Source organism: Protobothrops mucrosquamatus, unplaced genomic scaffold, assembly GCF_001527695.2.
Source record: "Protobothrops mucrosquamatus isolate PMUCROS unplaced genomic scaffold, P.Mucros_1.0 scaffold4929, whole genome shotgun sequence".
Taxonomy (NCBI): domain Eukaryota; kingdom Metazoa; phylum Chordata; class Lepidosauria; order Squamata; family Viperidae; genus Protobothrops; species Protobothrops mucrosquamatus.
Window position 1 is genome coordinate 43,993 of NW_015390813.1, and position 9,001 is coordinate 52,993.

A 9,001-nucleotide genomic window follows, 5' to 3' on the forward strand; every position below is an offset into this window, starting at 1 on the left:
CATCAGCAAAGAGAAGATCTCGTAGCACAGTCTCCTTTACCTTGGTGACAGCCTGGAGTCTGCGCAGGTTGAACAATTTCCCATCGGTTCTGTACCTCAGATTGACTCCCACTGAGCTGTTCTGAAAGGCGTCAGACAGCATGGCTGAAAACATCATGCTGAACAAGGTTGGTGCCAGCACACAGCCTTGCTTAACACCGTTTGTGACAGGGAAAGCCTCTGAAGCTTCACCGTTACTCAGAACACGAGCCGCCATGCCATCATGGAACTGCCGTACCATCAGAATAAATCTGTCAGGGCACCCAAACTTCGACATAATGTGACATAATCCTTCACGACTAACTGTGTCAAAAGCCTTGGTGAGATCCACGAAGGTGGTGTATATTTCACAATTCTGCTCCTGACATTTCTCCTGGAGTTATATGTTAGAAATATGTTAGCAATATGTTAGAAACCCACTGTATGTATCACTGAGCAAGAGTTGGTTAATGAGGTTTACATTATCTTTTTATTATTAAATACATTCATTATTAAACTTAATCACTGCCCATCTCGCCGTTTGAGGCAACTCTGAGCTACTTCCCTTGACCTAATGCCCATAGCAACACTGAAAATACCCATTTTTTCCCTTATCAACAATGAAACCTTTTCAACTGTACCTTTTTTCCCCCTCATGTTAGGTAGCAAAACAGAGAGGTTTGTCTCTCTTCTGCGTGACAGTATGGCCAAATGGCAGCCGCTTCCACAAGTCCACCGCATGGCCCAGGGAGGAAGCCAAGACCCACTGAAAATAATGGCTGCTTCCAGGACACAGTCCCAAGGGCCAGGGATGCACGCCCTCCCCTCCTTCCTTAACATGAGGATCAGAAATCTTAAAAAGAAAGAGGAGGGTGTGAGGCGTGCAGGGACCCAGCGGGAGGGGGAAAAAGCCTGTGGAGACCCTGGGGTGGGAAAGAACTGGGTGGCACAAGGGTTGGGAAACAGAGCACATGGTGGGGCAACAGGCAAACCTGGGCCTGCACCTGGCCTCTAAGAGTTTTCCCCAACCCTGAGGTAGCCAGTGTTCCACTTAGCGACTTGTGGGAATAATGTCCTTATAGCCCACGTGTAGGCCGCCATGCGGCTGCACCACGTGGATGGAAAAAGGAACAAAGAAGAAATATGAGCCCCTCTTTTAAACCCCCCTTTTACCCATATGTTAATATGTATCCACCCCTTCTTGCCTTCTGTAACCACCCATTTTATACTAACACAATAAAAGAGGGTCTCGGAGTCAGCTCTGGGCGACTCATCCCAGACATGCTCTAGGCTCTTATCACGAGAAGTCCTTGTGTCGTGTCGTTAATTTGCGGCCTTCATGAGAAGCCCACCAGACATCGGCAACTGGTGACCCCGTGATTGTCTTAAAGACGATGCGTCCTTGGACCTCTCGTTCTCATCGCCTGGAAGAGGCTTGTGCACACGATATCGTCTGAAACAAGACGAATATCCTCTCGTGAGTATGGGAGGAGGGTTTTCTAAATCGCAAGCAGCGCACTTGCAAGAACTTAGAGAACTAACCAAGTCCTCCATTATTATATTAAAAAACAATGGAAAATTACTCCCTATTTTGGCAAAATCTGACCTTATTGAATTATTGTCCTATACTTGGAAACAATGTCCGGCATATCCGGAAAAGGGCTCGCTCAAAGTGACTACATGGAAAAAATTGGGTACCTATTTCCATGAGAGTCCAAGAGCCCCTGAAAAAATTCTGTCCACGTGGCGCGTAGTCCTTGAATGCCTCATTTTACACGAAAAAGGACTCGCAGATGCCACTTTGCCACCCAGAGAGTTGTCAGGACCTCCGCCTTATCAAAAAATGACTCAAAAAGATCCACCAGAGGCCTTTCCTGTCGGTTCTCTTTGTTCCTCGGCTACCCCACTCGTATTACAGTCTGCTTCGGCTCCTCCTATCCCTCCTACTGCAACTTCCCCCCTTCCCCCCCTTTTTCTATTGCTACTTCCTCCCCCACTCCTATGGGTATTGTGGCTGCTGCTATGTCTCAAGCCCGGAGTCAGGGACTCTTGGATGAACTTGCCCAATGCTCTGCTTTTCCTGTTAATTTTGTTCCCAATGCAACTGGCACTGCCCTGGTGCCTCAATTTGAACCACTTCCTTTGAAAACCATTAGAGATCTAAAAACTGCTGTTTCTATGTACGGCATTCAAGCTCCGTACGTGAAAGGACTCTTTAATGCCCTCGCAGGGTCCTTTGTCATGACTCCACAAGATTGGAAAGACATTCTGAAGATGCTTTTAACTGGCCCTCAGTATGTTGTGTGGGAGTCTGACTTTCGCCGTGAAGCTCAGTCCGCTGCTCAACTTGCGGGCATGGCTGCCATCACGCCAGATCGCATTTCAGGCTCCGGCGCCTTTGCTACAGTTGTAGCGCAGATGCAATCTCCGCAAGCAATCTTTCCGCTTGTTAGTCTTGCCGCTCTTAGAGCCCTTGATAAAGCAGAGGATTCAAATGGCATACCCTCTGCCTCATTTTCTAAAATCCACCAAGGTCCCAACCAATCTTTTTCTGACTTTATTGATGATTTACAAAAGGCTATAGATAGACAAATTACTAATACCGCTGCTCGCGCAGAATTGCTTTTGAAACTTGCTTATGAAAATGCCAATGCTGATTGCCAACGTATTTTACAACCTCTTGCTGCTAAAACGGATGCCACTCTTGCTGATTTTTTGAAAGCTTGTCGCATAGTAGGAACTAGTGCTTTCTCAATGGATGCCCTTGCCACAGCCATACAGCAAGGCGGACGTCCCTCTGGAAACTGTTTTAACTGTGGAAAACCTGGTCATTTCAAAGCTCAATGCCATGCTCCAGGTGGGGGAGCATCGCACCAAAATAATAATTCCAGCATGAAACCAAAAACAGTTTGTCCAAAATGCAAGAAGGGTTTTCACTGGGCTAATCAATGTCGATCTGGCTTTATTCGATCTGCCCAGTTGGAAAACTAATTACGGGGCCCACAGCCAGCCCCGCCTCAAAGGCTGTGCGACAACCGCCGCCATTTCCTGCTTTTTTTCCGGCTTCAGTCTTTCTTATCGCTGACGTCTCTCTTGACGCGGATTTTCCTAACACGCCCTATTCTATCTCCACCTCCTTGTTGCAACCCCTCCCCTCTTACACATCCGCTCTTGTTATGCCTCATGAGTCATTCACCCTACGGGGTGGATTTTCCCTCCTGCGCTTTTAGTATGCTCTGATACTGTCACAACTGACATTGAATTTATCCCAAACTGCCCAATTTCAATACAAAAAGGGGAAGTAATTGGTAAACTATTAGTTCTTCCCCCTGTGGAGCCATTGCCAGCTCCCACTGAATTATTGGCTATAACAAAAACAATGCAAAATAGCCGCCCAGCCATGGAGTTCCATATTAAAGGTCTCCGTTTTTCTGGCATTCTAGATACCAGCGCTGATGTGTCAGTAATCCGGACCGCTGAATGGCCTGCACAATGGCCACTTGAGCCGGCTCCAGCAGTCAGAGGGGTGGGCAGAACTCAAGCTGCACAAATCAGCAAAGATTGGCTATCTGTGACTTCTCCACAGACATCTGCAGTTGCGCACATCAAACCAGTCATCCTCCCCCTTCATATCAACTTGTGGGGGCGTGATCTCATGCACCAATTTGGTGCCAAACTACGTTTGGAATAATGTCTCTTTCTATTCCTCTTCGCCTTTCTCTTAAATCTGATATTCCAGTATGGATTGACCAATGGCCTCTTACCTCTGAAAAACTTTCCGCTCTATACTCTCTTGTGTCTGAACAACTTGCCTTACAACATATTGAACCTTCTTTGAGTCCTTACAACACTCCAGTCTTTGTGATAAAAAAGAAATCTGGTAATTGGCGCTTATTACACGATCTTTGCCTCATAAATGCCATAATTCAACCTATGGGGGCGCTACAATGCGGCCTCCCAAATCCTAACCTCATTCCAAAGAACCATGACCTCATGATTATAGACCTCAAAGATTGTTTCTTTTCCATACCACTGCACCCCGATGATATGCCTTTGTTTGCCTTTACCGTGCCTGAAATAAATATGCAAAAGCCCACTTCTCACTATCAATGGCGTGTCCTTGCTCAAGGCATGCTAAATAGCCCCACCATGTGTCAGCTATATGTAAATACAATTCTGGAACCCTATCGCAAACTGTTTCCTCATTTTCTTGTCTATCATTACATGGATGACATTCTCATCGCTGCGCCAGGGCCTGCGGGCACTGTCAGTACCACATTACCCACACTCACCTCCCTACTTTCACAAGGGGGTCTCAAAATAGCTCCGGAAAAAATACAACACAAGGAGCCATTTTTGTACCTTGGTCACAAGCTGCTTTCTTCCCATGCAGCACCAACATTTCCATCTTTACATCTACCTCACAAAACTACTTTAGTGAAGCTTCAACAATATCTAGGAACTATCAATTGGATTTGTCCATATTTTGGCATCACTACAACCCAATTGACACCTTTATTTTCTGCCCTGGCACAGGGTAAATCTCCCTCTGATCGTATTGCTTTCACATCAACACAGATTGAGGCCTTTTCCCAAATAGAACAAGCCATGCATGCTCAATGGGTGGACCGCTGTGTCCCCAATGAGCCTATTTCGCTCATAATCATTAACACTCCGCACCTTCCAACAGCAGCTATTGCCCAAAACTCAGGCTCTGTGCGCATCCTGGAATGGCTACATTTACCACACACCCCTAGAAACACCATTAATCAAAAACCTTCTCAATTCACATCTCTCATTACTAAAGGGAGACTCAGATCCAAAACCTTGGCTGGAACTGAGCCTCTCACGCTCTACATTCCCTGTGCCTTGTCTACATGGGAAGTCATGTATGCTAATTCTGAACCTCTTCAGTTTGCACTCACTGAATGGCCTGGGGTCATCTCCTGCCACCCTCCGCCAGACCCCCGTCTTCAGCTCCTTAGACAAATCCCGGTGGAATGGGACACACAACAAAAACCAGGACCCATTCCTCAGGCTATCACTGTTTTCGCAGCTGGTAGTAAAACTCAAGGTGCCTGTGCATGGCACCTCAACAATCAATGGCACACAAAGACCACCCCACCTCAAACCTCTGCTCAACGCTCTGAATTGGCTGCGGCCATTCTCGCCTTTCAACAGTTCTCTACAGAACCTTTTAACCTAATCCTTGACAGTCTATATGTCACCCAAGTAGTAAAAACTATTTTTCAATCTTACTTGTCCCTTTCTCTTGACCCTGATCTCACTTCTCTCTTTACAACCTTGCAATTTCTCATTCATAAACGCACACATCCTTATTTTGTTACACACATACGGAGCCATCAACCTTTTCCTGGCTTTCTCCAGGAAGGGAACAATGTAGCAGANAGTCACTCTTATTTTCATCAAAACAAAAAAGCGCTCATTAAACAATTTGGCATTTCCGCATCAGAAGCCACTGCTATTGTTCAGCAATGCTCCTCTTGCAGCAAACAGGCTCACTCCCTGCCTATGGGAGTGAACCCCAGAGGTACTGAATGCTGCCAAATTTGGCAAATGGATGTCACTCAATACCCATCCTTTGCCCCATGGAAGTACCTCCATGTTTCAATCGATACCTACTCAGGTTTCATCATGGCAACCCCTCAAAGGGGCGAAGCCACAAAACATGTAATCAATCATTGTATTTGGACTTTTGCAACGTTGGGATGCCCAAAAGAACTCAAAACAGACAATGGCCCAGCTTACATTAGCTCAGCTTTTGCTAGCTTCTGTAATAAATGGTCCATCACCCATAAATTTGGAATTCCCTATAATTCCCAGGGTCAAGCCTTGGTGGAGCGCGCCAATCAAACCTTAAAACATGCCTTAGATAGATACAATCAGACACAAGGGAAAATTCCCCCTAGCCTCCCAGCTTTGCAAAACAGACTTAACCTGTGTTTATACACCATCAACTTCCTGAATCTGACTGGCACCCCACCCACCTCCGCAGCAACTCGTCATTTCTCCGCTTCTCCGGCTGCAGCGACATCCAGACCGCTGGTGTACTTCAAACGACTTCTTGACCCCACCTGGAAAGGTCCTGCTGAACTCATCACCTGGGGACGGGGTTACGCCGCCATCCAAACTAACGGTGAGACTTTGTGGGTCCCTGGTCGACACATCCATCCCTACCATTCAAAAACTAAAACAGAGGAATCATCATCATCACCACGTTTCCAAACCAACCTAGTTTTTGATAATCATTTAGTTTTCGATAATCATGTTTTCTTTTTTATGTCATTTTTTATTGTGTGTTCCTTTTTTATGTAATATTTTTCTTATCCCCTCATTCGTTGGGATAATAATCTTTTTCTTAAAGATATTGATGATAGTGCTCGTTTTACTCAATCCACTGATTGTTGGCTTTGTATGCGACTCCCTGGAGACTCCAGAGGGGGCATTCCTTTCACTTCTTTACCTTTTAATTCAAGTAGGCTTAGTGAATCTTTGGATTTAGCCTCATATCCTAAACTAAATGCTACCTTTCGTGTTCCTATCCATACGCCTACCAGCGCGTTTTGTTGTTTCAATCGCACTTCTAACGGTTTAAGTCTGGGTGACTATCCATTGTGTAACACAACCCTTTTAATGCCAAAAAATTGTGACAATGCTACCAAATCCCAGGGAGGCAACGGGTCCGGCATGACGGTAGTTCAAAATCAGCTGTGTGTAGGATTTGAAGCCTTCTATAACTGGTCATCGATACAATCAAATCAGCCCTATGCGCTTCCTGATCACATGTGGATGCTGTGTGGTGGGTTCGCTTATCGCACAGTTCCTGTTAATTGGACAGGCGTTTGCACCCTTGGCCAGATACAGCCTATGGTAACCAAGTATTCCATCCCCCACCGGCATAAGCGAGACACCTTGACAACCTATTTCATGCCGTGGTACATGGTTTTATTACGTGCAGCAGTCACTCCGTTGGGTATTGGATGGAACGCACATGATATCGGCACATTGAACAATTGGACTGTCAGTATGTTTAATCAAACCATAAAAACCACTGCGTTACTTAATAAGGAATTGGGTGAACTCCGTACCTTTGCTCTTCAAACACGCTTTGCAGTTGATATAATGCTTGCTGCAAAGGGGGGTGCTTGTGCTATAATTGGTCCCAACTGTTGTACTTTTGTATCAAACTATAAGGCAAATATAACAGCTACGCTTGATAACATGCAAGACATGATACAAGAAAGCCCACTTCAATTTCCTGAATCCATGACCATTCAAGGGTTATGGGATGCCATGTGGTCCTGGCTCCCAGGGAGGGGCTAAAGAAAATGTTTATTACCATTTGTGTTATGATTGCAATCTTAATATGTATTTGTTGTTGCACCCAATGTATTCCCTCCCTACTTATGATGATATGATCATTTTTTGCATCCCGATATGCAAATTAATGTTATTCAAAAGGCTGAACGTAAATATTTGTTAACGTCTGAGGCTGAGGAATTTGACTTGGAGATGGAACACCCAGGTGCCCCGGATGGGCAGAGTGCGCGCGCCGTATCCTGGGATCGAGCATCCTGCAGTGAGTGGATCCCTATGGAGTTGGCACCCATAGCACCTGATGCAAAAACTAAAACAGAGGAGATGTGGGAATAATGTCCTTATAGCCCACGTGTAGGCCGCCATGCGGCTGCACCACGTGGATGGAAAAAGGAACAAAGAAGAAATATGAGCCCCTCTTTTAAACCCCCCTTTTACCCATATGTTAATATGTATCCACCCCTTCTTGCCTTCTGTAACCACACATTTTATACTAACACAATAAAAGAGGGTCTCGGAGTCAGCTCTGGGCGACTCATCGCAGACATGCTCTAGGCTCTTATCATGAGAAGTCCTTGTGTCGTGTCGTTAATTTGCGGCCTTCATGAGAAGCCCACCAGACATCGGCAGCGACTGACACATTCAATTAATGGCTGAATAAGAGAGATCAGGGTAGTTTAGGAAAGAAGTCTCACTTAACGGCCGTTGAAACATTCAACTATAATTGCAAGGCCCATGACAGTTATATCTTGATGACCTTTTCTACGCTGGCTGAGGAATTCTGGGCCTCAAATTTGGAGGAAACCAAGGTATAAGACCTGAAACTCCACATGTGGGAATTATATAATCAATATACAAAACTACCACCCAGAAGCCTTTTTGAGGAAATCCACAACTTCTACAAAAGGAAATATCCAGTAGCTGCTGTTGCTAACCAGAAATTGGTAGTTAGCCCTTTTCCATTTTTCTGTTCTGTCCACCTACAAGTCTAGTCCTGAGACATGTTTGAGTAAAAAGATTCAGACCACAATTCAAATAGTCAATTTCTGAACTACAGTTTCAATGGGAGATCACAAATTAATATCAAGCCTTTTCTAAATTCTTCAACTTTTGCCTCATGTGGATTTCCTCGTGTGCAATAAGGGATGATTTATGAGTGAAGTAACGTCCATAGACTGGACAGTTGAAAAATTTCTCCCCTGTGTGAATCCTCCGGTGTGTCACCAGGTTGGAATAGCGACTTAAACTTTTCCCACAATCAGGACATTCAAAGGGTTTCTCTCCTGTGTGAGTCTTTTGGTGTGTCACAAGGCTGCAATTCTCACTGAAATGTTTCCCACAGATTGGACATTCAAAGGGTTTCTCTCCTGTGTGAATCCTCTGGGATGTCACAAAGATGGAATTCTGACTGAGACTTTTCCCACAATCAAAACATTCAAAGGGTTTCTCTCCTGTGTGAGTCCACTGGTGTCTCACCAGGTGGTAATTGCGACTGAAACTTTTCCCACATTAAGGACATTCAAATGGTTTCTCTCCTGTGTGAGTCCTCTGGTGTGTCACCAGGTTGGAATAGTAACTGAAACTTTTCTCACAATCAGGACATTCAAAGGGTTTCTCTCCTGTATGAGTCCTCTGGTGTGTCACC

At 45.2% G+C, this 9,001-nt stretch overlaps 1 pseudogene; it reads right to left on the minus strand.

Annotated features, from left to right (window-relative positions):
• The window catches only part of LOC107299446, a 33,054-nt pseudogene that overhangs the window by 21,227 nt on the left and 2,826 nt on the right, over positions 1–9,001 (minus strand).